General features: G+C 41.8%; 1 long non-coding RNA gene across 1 annotated transcript; it reads right to left on the reverse strand.

Annotated features, from left to right (window-relative positions):
* Positions 1 to 807: 807 nt before the first annotated feature.
* LOC122427489 lies at positions 808 to 12399 on the reverse strand. Its single transcript, XR_006265431.1, has 3 exons — positions 12316 to 12399; positions 5450 to 5506; positions 808 to 941 (listed from the first exon to the last, which is right to left on the reverse strand). It is a non-coding gene; the product is annotated as an uncharacterized LOC122427489 (long non-coding RNA).
* Between the last annotated feature and the right edge of the window lie 454 nt (positions 12400 to 12853).

The following is a 12853-nucleotide window of genomic DNA, read 5'->3' on the forward strand; positions in this document are numbered from 1 at the left end:
TAGGTAGTTATTTAATAATTTATATTCATATTTAATCATTTATGTACAAGTACATCACACATGTTTAGTTTATTGTATCTCTTACAAAATACAGAGAGATAAGATTACATAGACAACATTTAAAACTTTTACTCCCACAAAAATATTATTAAATATTAGCGTGAGCACTGTGTTTGAAAATGTTATATATTTTTGAAAACTTTTGTGTAATATCTTGTGATAAGGTAATTTGAAGGACTGGTTCTAAGTTCAGTTTATTTTAATTTCTAGTTTTAATCAAAACAAGATACTACGCAAAGAAAGTTTCAACAGGAGTGTTTGTTAGCAGGATTGGCCAAATCATGACTCTATTTACTTTGAGCACTATGTTCAAATCTTTCTTGAAGTTTAATTAATAACTTCATCTTCTCTGGTGTCAATCATTCATTCATTATTGAAAACTCTTTAGAAGGTGTTGCATTTCTGTATTTTTAGCAGTTGGTTCAAATCGATTGGTATTTTATCTGGGATTTTAAAAAAATAAGCTAGCAAATTCTGATTCTAATTTTTTTTAAATGTGCAGATGGGAGAGTTTTTTTTTTCTTTCTTTTATTTAATGAAATGCATTCATATGATTTTCAGCCATCAGCTCATTGACGATGGGAAAGCTTTCTCCAGTTGCATGAGTTATCTATTACTGTGTAACAAAGTATCCCTAAAATTAGTGCTTAAAACAGCAGACATTTATTATCTCATGGTTTCTGTGGTCAGGAATCTAGGAGTGGTTTTGCTGTGTTCTTCTGTCTTAAGGCTGCAACTGGGGTGGTGGCCAGTTTTCCAGGCAGCTCAAGGCTGGGATGGGGGCGAACCTGCTCCCAAGTCTACTCACATGCCTGTTGGCAGACCTCGCCCGGGTCCTCATGGCTATTGCAGAGAGAGTACTTCCTTACCAGTTGGCTTCTCTGTAAAGACAGCAAGCATAAGACAGAAATCACAGTCTTTTTGTAACTTAATCTCAGAGGTAACCTTGCTATGGGCTTCCCTAATGGCTCAGCAGTAAAGAATCCACCTGCAATGCAGGAGACACAGGAGATGTGGGTTCAATCCCTGGGTTGGGAAGACCCCTGGAGAAGGAAATGGCAACCTGTTCCAGTATTCTTGCCTGGAAAACCCCATGGAGCCTGGTGGGCTATCGTCTATAGGGTTGCAAAAGAGTTAGACACCACAGAGCAACTGAGCACACACTCGACCTTCCTATAGTCTCTTTGTTGGAAGTGAGTCCTGAGGTCCAGCCCACACTCAAGGGGGAAGGGGTTACACAAGAGCATGAACGCCAGGAAGAGGGAATGGGAAGGAGGAGGGACAACCTCAGAGGCTGCCTACCACACCCATTGTCAAAATAACAAATTATTTTAGAAAAGCAGTTACATTCTCATTCACCATTAAAAGGCCATCTTTACTTTAAAGAGATCGACCAAGCATATTCCTTTTCCTAAAAATATCTGCATAATTCTGGCAGCCACTAGTCCTCAGATGAAAAAGTCTGGCAACTTGGGATCCTTGTCATTTGCAAAAGGAAAATATGCAAATCATCTTGTAGTGGAATAACTCTTTTTAATTATTTGGATACAAAATAACTAGCAGACTGGTATGGGTGTGAAATTTTTCATCTAACTTGAGAGAACTGCAAAGAATCTCCTTTATGAAGGACTCAGTTTTCATAACCTAACCATCCTTGGCATCTTACAACCTGTAGAATGCAAATCATGACCATAGGTGAAGGTGAAGAAATGAATGAGGATGCAGCATCACCCCTTGTTTGTGGAATTTCCTTTCTTTTTTGAGAACCTTAGATGTGTTAGGTGAAAGCCAGACAGGGCAAGAGTGCCAGTGTCATTTCATACATTCAGTATTAGTATACATTTAAATGACTTTTTAATTATATTCTTTTAGTTTTGTTAAAGACAAAGAATGTGTAAACATAAAAGTGCTAATAATTGTTTTCTCTGTACCACCATGGGCCATCTAATGTATGGCCAGCCGATGCAGGGTACACACACAATCCTTTAGTGACCCCTGCTCTTGACCAAGGAAGAAATTCTTAACTCAGGATTTATTATTTATCCTGAGTGATTTGCTTTTAAAGAGTGACAAAGAGTGACCAAAACTCTAATCAAATGTCCCAAACTATTGAGAACCTCTGCTCTAGGTCATGGGTAGCCACTGAAAAGTTTTAAGGCGAACATTAGGAGATGTAAAGTTTAGGATGCTACTTGGGTATCAAAGCGGTAGGGAGGCATGGGGACGGTGAACCTGGAGCACTGGAGAGCAGTGGCTGCCAGTCTCTCTGAGAGGCAAAGAGTAAAGGCAGGATTAAACCAAAGCAATGCAAGTGGAGGAGGAACGGCGAGGGTCCTGAAATTCACCACGTTTCCTAAGGAAAGGGGTCATTAAACCACCATGGAGCACGTGTTCATAAATGCAGCTTAGAAAGAAATCATGCTTCAAAAGGGAATTCTGAAATCAGAATTCAGATCTAAAGACTTCTTTCTTTTTGATCCTTTCCTTTATATCTGACTTTATTACTACTATTATCATTTTTCCTAGAGATTCAAGCTAGGAGAGAGGAAGAGATTCAAAAAGATGATTATCAATATTAAAAAGATCTAGCAAAAGAAAAAGTAATAGAAGAAGGGTATTTGGAAAGAGGGACTGTAGAATAATATGCATTCCAAATACATCTGCAGCTGGATAAACATTTTTTGTGTTGGAAAATACAAGCGATGTGAATTCAGAAGCTGTGCCTTCTTTACAAAGGATGCAGTGTTAAATATTAATCCCCCCCCTTTCTTCTCGATTTTTAATTTCTTCCTATTGTGATCAGCATTACTTTGGTTTTGTCTAGGCTGTACTGTATCTCCTGGCCATCTCCTGTCTCACAGTATAAGGTCACAATGTCACAGCTTCCTACTTCACCAAGCCGCTTCACCTACACCTTCTTAAAGAGTGTAGAATGCCTGGCATTGTCCAGTTGCGCTAGAAATGCCATCTCCGGGGCGTGTTGGTCACAGTGAATTCCCAAGGTGGTGACTGTGGTTTTTCTGGGGTTCAGGTGAGAAGATGGGGAGTGCAGGAGCAGTGGGCGTCACCTTGGAAGTCAGGCAGGACGCAGGAGAGGCAACCCCGTTTCCACACGGGCCTCTGCCAGTCCCCAGGCGGCCTCCTAGTTCCCGAGGTCTAGACTTGCTCACCCAGCCAGAAACAACAACTTGAACACACTGGCCTTTCCCCGCCGCTGCTGTTATTCCGGCGCGAGGGCCAGGCACCCTCCTGGGGGCGAGGATGCGGAGCCAGCGGGAGGCCAGGCCGGGGTTGGGGTTGGCGGCTCCTCTCCGCCCACAGGCGCCTCCCCCTGCCCGCTGAGCGGGGGCCAGGGTGGGCGCGGAGGCGACTCTATCAGATCCATCGTTCTCAGAGGCAAATGTCTCAAGCATATTATGGATTGTTTCCTATGAGATTGTCTTGACTAGTAAGATTGATTTTAGCTGCCAGTGGCAATGAGGTGAGAGCTCAGACTGCAGTTATTTTCAACCTCTGGTGTCAGACCTGGAGAGCAGAACTCTCGGCAGGCTGATGGGATGGAGGCCTTGGGGTGCCTGGAGAAATCTGACCTCCTTTCCTCAGGGGATGTGTGGGGGAAGGGCTCTTCGTTGCGGTTCAGAGTCTAGTTCTAGTCTTACCGTGGTGACTGTTGGGGCTTATTTACTGGTTATTGAATTTTCTATTTGAAAAACTACTTACAGGTCTACAAAGATAGTTTTTTACATTTAGGGCTTTTTTTTTTTTTTTTTAGTTTAAAGCATAGGTTTAAGAGATTTCTTCGTGTAATCTGATTCTTAGGTAAGACCCCCTCTCCCTTCCCCAACCTCGCAGTGGAATTCAAGAGAGCTGGCCTGTAGTCTCCTTTCCATGACTTGTTAATTATGCAACTTGGGAACACGGTCTCTCCTTCGAGGCCCTTGTTTTCTCATCTCTAAAGACATCTGCTTTATTACAGGGTGGGATTCGGATAATTAAGCATTGGAGATGATGAGGAGGAAGGCACTAGAATAGTGTTTGTCTCCTCCAATGTGCTCCTTAAAGGAGATGTTATTTTACTATTATTATATAAATTGTCACCCACATGGCCCACATGGCCTTCGTGGAGGATCTAATCAAAGTTTCTTGCAAGGAATATGCCTGTGAGTCTTGTCACCTGAGTCAAGGGCATGACCAGCTTAGTCAACGAATATTTTTATAGACGTCTCCACTGACTACACAGTACTGCTGGATTAGACATTGTTGTTCAAAAAGTAAAACTCTAAACCTTCTAGTCATTAAAAACTTGCCATCATATATGGCATGCCATGTTAATGAAACCATTTCTGGAAGTTTGTTTTTCTTTAAATTATAGGTAGTTCTGTAGTTAAAAGAGGTTCTACCATTCCTCCTAGATGCTTCTACTTTTCAGTGGTCCGTGTGAGGCTAATAATTCACTTCTGGGGTTTTGAAGTTGTTTGTCTGACTTTGGGTTTGGGACATTCGCATTCCCACTGTGATAAGTGTAGATAGAAAGTTAAATACCATTTGTCTGTATCTCATGTTTGATACAGACAAACATGGACGGGGGAAAGTGGACAACATAATTATGTATGCTTCTAATTTGCCGTTCTCCACTCTCTGGTTCTCTCTGACGATGTAGGTGTCAAGGGGTCCTGGAGAAGTTTGCAGATCCCCTCCCTTTTGCTCTCTGCTCTCCAGCGGTCACCTTTTCTGTTATCTCCTGCCATTTCTGCTCTGCTCCCTCTTGTCAACTCTGACGTCTGCCTGTCACCCCACTGCCCTTCAGAACTCTTTTCCTTGAAGTCTTTCCAAACAGGTGTTGTCTTGCTTCACTCTTGACCGGCATCCTGCTAACCCCTGTGTCTTAGAGACGGTCGCCCTTCTGAGCACTGATGCGCCTGTCTTTATATAGCCCTGACTGCCTGGCATCTCCATGCCCGTCACTCCGTGTTTACCAGCACTTAGCCCAAGTCCTCCAGGGGAACTCAGGGGATCTCGTGTCTCTTTTCATGGAGTGCCTTGCATGGTTGTGGATTAAAGGAATTACAGAGACAATGCATACAGGGTGTATTGGGGGAAACTCTCAGTACGCTTCTTTTTGCTTTTCAGTTTAGTAATTCTCTTCTGAATCTGGTATCTATTAACCAAAAACTTATTAGGCAAGGTTCTGAAGTTTTACTTGCAGAAGGTGTACAAGTTTGGACAGGTGGATGACTCATAGACCCTAAGGAATTTAAAAGCCATGGTTTAGTGAGAAAGCCTCTCTCACTCTCTCTCTCTCACACACACACACACACACACACAGAGTTAGGAAACCTTGCAGACAGAATCCACTAAAAGTAGCCTTGCAAGGCCACCTGTAACTTACCCATAACTCTCATATTGATGTGGTTCAGATGGCACGAGGTGCATGCTCTGAGGCCATCTGATGGGAGAGGAAAGAAAAAGCGGCAGAAATATTGATACTTTTCTCAAGCCCAGCCTGATGTAATCAGTAGTAGCGCTGACTGCTTACACTTCCTCAGTCCCTTACTATGTCCAGACACTATGTTATTATTATTTTTAAGTGCTATCTCATTTAATCCTCATAAACCACCTCTGAGGAATGTTCACAGTTTTACAGAAGAGGATGCAGAAGCCCAAGGTTACACGGTAGCAAAGTGTAGTCAGATTATGTACCCAGGTCTGTCAAACCTTAAAGCCCATCCAAGCCTTGTTCTTACCTAGGACCCTGTACATTTTGACTTTTGATCTCATTTTTTTTTCTGTTGAGGGGAGCGAGGAATGTGTTTTAGCTGATGAGATTTGGCCATTCCTCCTGGGGCTTAGCCTGCTAGGTTCTCAGTACATGTTGGCTGAATGAATGAGACAGTCTGTTCCAGTCGCTCTGGGATGGAACATGAGATGAACAGAACAGTGTCTGGGAGAGAGCCGTGGTGACTAGATGGGAAGGAGACCTCTCTTACTAGCTATGTGACTTCAACTCTGTGGGCCTGGGTGTTACCTATAAATCACAAGGGGGCTGAGGGACAAGCAGTGTGTCAGTTGCACACCCCTTTGGGCACAGGTGTCACAGTGGAAGAGAGGAGAGAGTCATCTGTCCTTGCCTGGGATTCAGGAATTCTGCTCTTTTTGTCTCGAGGATCTGTATTTGTGATTTTTGGAAAACTTGGCTGTTTTCCTATGCTATTTTTCCCATTCGACGAGGAGATACAGCAACACATACATCCTTTCCTGCTTAATTTATTTGTTTTGATCCTTAAAATTTTGTAGAAGGTGAAAATCTAGTTATGTGATGAGGCTTAATGATTATAAAAAGTCCATTGTTGTTAAGTCGCTCAGTCGTGTCTGACTCTTTGTGACCCTATGGATTTGCAGCACACCAGGCTTCCCTGTCCTTCACCATCTCCCGGAGTTTGCTCAAACTCATGTCCATTGAGTCAGTGATGCCATCCAACCATCTCGTCCTCTGTCATCCCCTTCTCCTCCTGCCCTCAATCTTTCCCAGCATCAGGGTCTCTTCTAATGAGTCAGTTCTTCGAATCAGGTAGTCAAACTATTGGAGCTTCAGCTTCAGCATCAATCCTTCTAATGAATATTCAAGATTGATTTCCTTTAGGATTGACTGGTTTGATCTCCTTGCAGCCCAAGGGACTCTCAAAAGTCTTCTCCAACACCACAGTTCAAAAGCATCAATTCTTTGGTGCTCAGCCTCTTTATGGTCCAACTCTCACATCCATACATGACTACTGGAAAAACCATAGCTTTGACTATACGGACATTTGTAGGCAAAGTAATGTCTCTCCTAATTAATATGCTGCCTAGGCTGGTCATAGCTTTTTTTCCTAGGAGCAAGTGTCTTTTAATTTTGTGGCTGCAGTCACAATTGCAGTGATTTTGGAGCCCAAGAAAATAAAGTCTGTCACTGTTTCCATTGTTTCCCCATTTATTTGCCATGAAGTGACGGGACCAGATCCCATGATCTTTGTTTATAAAAAGTTCATAAACATCATCTAATGAAAACCCAGCCATAACATCTTCCTCAATGGGAAATGCTGAATTGTGATGGTTTAACTACAGATGTTTTAATCCTGAAAATATCAGTGCTAGTAGCAGTTAAAGAAAGGCATCAAATATATATTGATTTTTCAGACATGAAATGCATATACCCCCATGTCTTTATTATAATTGAATTCGCTAACAATTCCTACATTAAAACAATCTTTAATCACAAAATTATTCTTGTTCTATAAATTCTTTTAGTGGGAAACTATAGACTTCAGAGAGACATAAATATTATTCACATCATATAAGCACTGGTAAAGGGCCAGCTTTGTCCAACTCATGGTCATTTTCTGAGATTCTGATGATGGGAATTTATATCTTCCAGAAACCTTTAGTGTGAGTGATCAGACACAGGAGGAGAAAAGGCTACATATTGATTGCTGGATTCTTTGTTATTTAGATAGCATCAGGAGAAGGCGTGGTCAGGATTTATGAGGGAAGCAGGCAGAGAGCAGTGGAATTACTAACACAGGCTGCACAGGACACTGAGTGGCAAAAGCAAAACAAAACCCCTGATCTTTTGAGCTTCTCTTTAAAGTGCGTGTTTATTCTACCACCCCCTGACCTTGTCCCCTGTTTCTGTGACAGCTGGCTGCCACTTCTTGGATTGGCAAGATTAAGATGGAGGAGAACTGGTGAAATTCTCCCCAGTGCTTAAATCATTATTAATTAATCACTTCATCCTCTCCCGAGAGGTGGTTGGAAAGGTGGTCGTGCTTTGGAGAAGGTGAATGCAGTGAAAAGCAGAGCTGTGAGAAATCTGTTCCTGGCATTATATTCAGTTTTATAGCAATTAACACAAAAAACAGATCATGGTGGGGTTTGCACTGGAGGGCAAGGATGGAGGGATTCAGGGGAAGAGTGTTTCAAAATCGCAAAGAAGGATTTTGAATCTTCTCTTTTCAAGGTGCCTCACTGGGCAGAGACCTATTTCCTTGTCGAAAATCCTAGTTTGAGAAAGACTTGAGACAGATCTTACTTCAGAGATCTGCGTGGTCTATTCTTTCTCCTCCCATGTTAGCTTTCCCGTGTTCAGAAGGTCCTTAATATATCTGACCTTCATTCTCTCTGCCATAACTTAAGCTTATGCCCTCTCCTGCTACTGTTTAAACTGATCCCTCTAACACTCAACCCCCAGAAAGAGCTTTAGACAAAAGAGCCTCTCGGAACACCCTCTTTTGGCCTTATTTGTCTTTGTAATCCCTTTTATAGGGGGCAGGTTATCTTGGTTTCTCCCACAATTGGTGTGGAAGCCTGCTCAGCTGCCCACGTCACTCAGCTCTCAAGGGTCACTTTTGTCATCATTCAAATATTGAAACAGGTGGAACCTGCCACCTGTAACGTGAGCCGCAGTGGAAAGAAAGTGACTCAGTCCTGGCAGCTCAAGTCGGGTTTGAGAGAAATGACTGGGGGAATCCAAATGCTTCCCTGTGGCTTTTGCAGCAAAGGGTGTCTGAATGGCTTCCTTTTGGAAGAACGTGCCATTCCAGTGTCATCAGTGTGACGGGTTTGGTGCAGTCGGACATTCCCCTCTGTAGTCTCCTTGCATAAAGCCTCTTGCCCCGAGCTGGCAGCTGCAGAAGCTGGCCTTTCAGCTCCTGCAATGGCAGCTCCAATAACACACAGGAGGACTCCGGCTGGGCAGGCACGAGGTACACACGAAACACAGGGCCTGAGCGGAAGTCTCAAACGAAACTAACAGGAGAGAAGTTTGTTAGAAAACACTTCTGTTTCTCAACTTCTCTTACACAGCTGGATTTGACTCTTGTTAATAGTAGTTACATGTAGCTCACTGAATATCACAAAACATATGCAGTTCTCTGAGCCTCACTTTTTCTTTCCAGCCTCACAGCCACTGCTGGGTCACATTAACCCATCCTCCAAAAATGTTCTTGGAATTTGCCCAGGTGGTCTATCCTGCCCAGTTGTCAACCTGGCTGCTCCCTTATGTGAAGGAAAAACAATCCAGTGGGAAAACACCCTACTATATTAAAGAAGATGTGAGTTATAAGGCACATTTCCTAGTAATGGTTTGTCTTTTGGGGGCAGGTCCCTTCATCCCCTAGTACCTCTAGTTTTAATTTTGTAGGATAAAGATAAGATGCTAGTCCCATACCTATTATGGACAGGCATGCTCTGAAAATAAATAAACCAAGGCATGTCAATCCAAGAACTACTTTGAAGTAAATCCTTTGTAAAGTCAGAAAATTGAAGTTATTGTTGCAGTGATGTAAGTAGGTGTAAATGCTCAGCAAGTCTTAACTACATAAACATAAGGAAGTGGAAGGAATGTGGTGTTATGCCAAAAAGAATAAATGACTGACACCTCCCCCACCTTTTTTCCCTTATTTCCAGGGTGTATGCAAGTTAACATTTTTTTAAGTGCCCAGTTCCTTCTTGTGAAGCTTTTGCTGAAACCAGTAAGTTTAGACTATCTGGTGAAAAACCATATCCTCTTGTTATTGATGTTTTACAGCATTTAAATATTTTGACCTAAATGCTAAAGAACAAAGTCAATTGTTTAACTAAAAAAGGCAGAATGTAAATATTTAGCTTAGGTATTCGGAGTATCTATTTTCACAATCACAATACTTCCTTAAACATGTTTGAGAGAGAGTTGTAATATGGCTCTTTGAAAACCGTGGGAAATTAAAGATGAAATAAAAACCTGACCACGGATTTCCTTCCTCAATTTTAAGTGAGATCTCAATAAGGCTCTCTTATAGTTGGACATGGACTTTATTAGCTTCTTATGTGACCTCATACTACTTATTTTTGGAAAATAATCATTGCATTTTAACAGAAATGTGGTTCACAGTGGATTAAGTGAAATGTATTTCTTGGAAAGTTAAAAAAAAAATATGTGGTTTCCGTTTTACTCCTCTTTGGAGGCATTTATTTCCAGGTCCTGCAGATCATTTTGAACTTTGTAGTTTTGTTATCAGTCTTTCACTTTCTTGTTTGAACTTTTGATCATTTATTCCAATTTTTTTTAAAGCACATCCTGAATGCTGGCGAGGCATATGCATCTGCCTTAATGGTAGTAAGTGGATTTCTACAACTCAAGTTCTTAGCCATACTGGGGAAGGCAGGCCATGGGCAATAATGAAAATAGTTTATACCAGCAGAAGGCTGCCATGGGCACCACTTGGTGCTAATTACAAATGTTTTCCATGAATAAATTAGTTTAATCTTAATGATAACCATTCATTTCTCATTTTAGAGAGTATGAAATAGAGGCAAAGGCCCTCAGCTTCAGTAATGTTTTAAAAGATACAGAACTTTTAAAATGTTGGATCCAGAAGAACAATATTACACATCTTAAAATGCTTTTGTGAAAATTAAAGCAGAAAAATCACGTAAATTGATAATATCTCAATAAGCATGGAAAAAAAAGACCATGGAATTTACGTGTAATCGCACCAAATGACCACTTTAAAATGTGACCCCTAGTGGGGATCTGAATCTGCCACCTACAAGCTGTGTGACCTTGAGCAAGTTGTTTCACTTCTCAGTTCCTCTATTTCCTCATCTGTCAACTGAGGAGAGTGGTTGAGGATTAAGTGAAATAATAAATATAAATAATTCATCATGTGTCTGGCACATGGTAAACACTTATGACATATTAGCTGAGCTCAGATTTTATTTTTTGAGGTACCTATGGAAAAAAAGCATGATGCAGACCGGGTTCATATCTCAGTCCTGCTCTATTAGCTGTGTGACCATATCAATATGTTTCACCTTCCAGAGCTACAGTTTCCTCATCTGTAAAATGACCATAATTCTTGCTCTACCTGAGTAGGGAATTATGAGGCTCCACCAAGGTAAGGGATATGACAGTACCTAAAGGGCTATACAGAATTCTGTGAATATAGTGAAATTTTGTAGCAGTGTCTGTTTTTAAAGTTCCTACCCTTTGCTACTTAAAAAAACACGTGTAACCTAAATGGTATACAGAGCAAGTTTTTCTTTGTGTGGTCTTTTTTTTTTTTAATTAAACATTTCTGGATTCCTGCTGATTCTTTTGTTAACCACTTCCTTTTGTTGAAATCTTGAACTAGTCTTGATGTAGAAACTGGCTGTTGGGGCAAGGGAGAATGAGCCAGTTTATTAAAATGATTGTCTGATTTTTGGAGAACAGTGGTCCCTTCTGGCTCTTTATCATAGATGGCAACTCTCTCCCAATCATAGAAACTTCACCCTTTAATACTTTTAATTGACTGCATCTTGTTGTTCTGTAATTCTAGCTTGCAAAATAAGCTCTCCTAAATATATCTTCTGATGACTACTCCAGCTTGCTATGCTTTCAATTTCTCACATCTTGGGTTATTTGAAGAGGTTTATATTTACCTAATCCCTCAAGCAGCCCCAAGGGAAAGCAGGCTGCCCCCAGGCTTTAGGCATGCTGCCTGCACGCCTTGGCCAGAAGGGACAGGACTCACTTCCCTTTGTTTTTCAGACAAGACACTATGGTTCTGACTCAGCCACACAGTTCCTTTGTTATACTCTTACTTGAATCATTGCTGCCCTTGATACCCAAATGCTGGATTATTTTTATTTGACTCTTTGTTTTCTTTTTTTCTACTCATTGTAAAGTCTAAGACCTTGCCCCTTTTATCTTCCCCAAAGAGTAAAACCCAATATAAACTGATCTTCAGGTTATGCGACTGCGGATTTCACTAGTACAGTTGTCCTTGTCTCACAGGGTTGGGGAACTGAAGGAGTGAGGAAGGAAGCAGTTATTATAGAACTGGAACAAAGTTTTACTTCTATGCTTAAAAACAAAGTTATACCTCTCGTTTTTCTCCCTATTCTTCGAAGCAATGTGTCTTGTACTTCAGAGCTAAAATGTACCTTCCTCTCCTGAAATCTTGGCTATGAGCCCTGGCTCCTCAGTTCTTTTTTCTTTTCCAGGAAGATCCTTTGCAGCCAGAGCAGACGTTGGGTTGACCAGCATGGGCTGGGCAACCTTTACTGTTGAAGGAAGATCCTGATGGGAGGATCAAAGCTCGGATTGTGCTGTGATGTCTGATCCATAACCAACCTCCACCCACGCCGCCCTCCTCCTTACACTGTTTCCTCTTTATCCCCTCCTGACTTGCAGTGTTCTTCAAATGCCTTCTCCTCAGGCCAAGTGGGATCTAGAACTCCAACATGGCACCCCTTTACCTTACAGCGCCCTCAGCAGAGTCCCCGTCAGCCTCAGATGGAATAGTCTGGAGCTAGAGGTCTCTCTAAACAGCCAGGCTGCCGTGCAGGATGTTTTGGTGTGTTTGCATCAGCTTCCTGTTGCAGAGTTTAGGAAGTGAATCTGGTAACTGCCTGAATGAAAACACTTCCCCTTACTCTCTATGTCAAAGAGAAGTTGCCTGAAATGGATGCCAACTTTTAGGAGTGAGGACAAAGTTCTGAATTTTGAGGAGGCTTCACTGAATAGGAAAAGAACTCAACTTCACCATCTGGACCTGGTTACACAACCACCTCAGTTTCCTCTTGCATCAGATGAGGAGATTCTATCTCCCTTGCCCAGTGGTTATGAGACAGCAATGAGATAATTTAAGTGAAGCAGCTATTTCGCCTAGGCAGAATCAGTTCTGTTTTGTATACATGCTATGGACTAGGCCTCTTTGAAGTCTGTTTTGTGAGCTGCACCCACGTGACTCTTATTTCTAGTCAAGCCTCTGTGCTCTCCGTGGGTGTTTATTCC

The sequence above is a fragment of the Cervus canadensis genome, chromosome 25 (genome assembly GCF_019320065.1).
Source record: "Cervus canadensis isolate Bull #8, Minnesota chromosome 25, ASM1932006v1, whole genome shotgun sequence".
Lineage (NCBI taxonomy): Eukaryota > Metazoa > Chordata > Mammalia > Artiodactyla > Cervidae > Cervus > Cervus canadensis.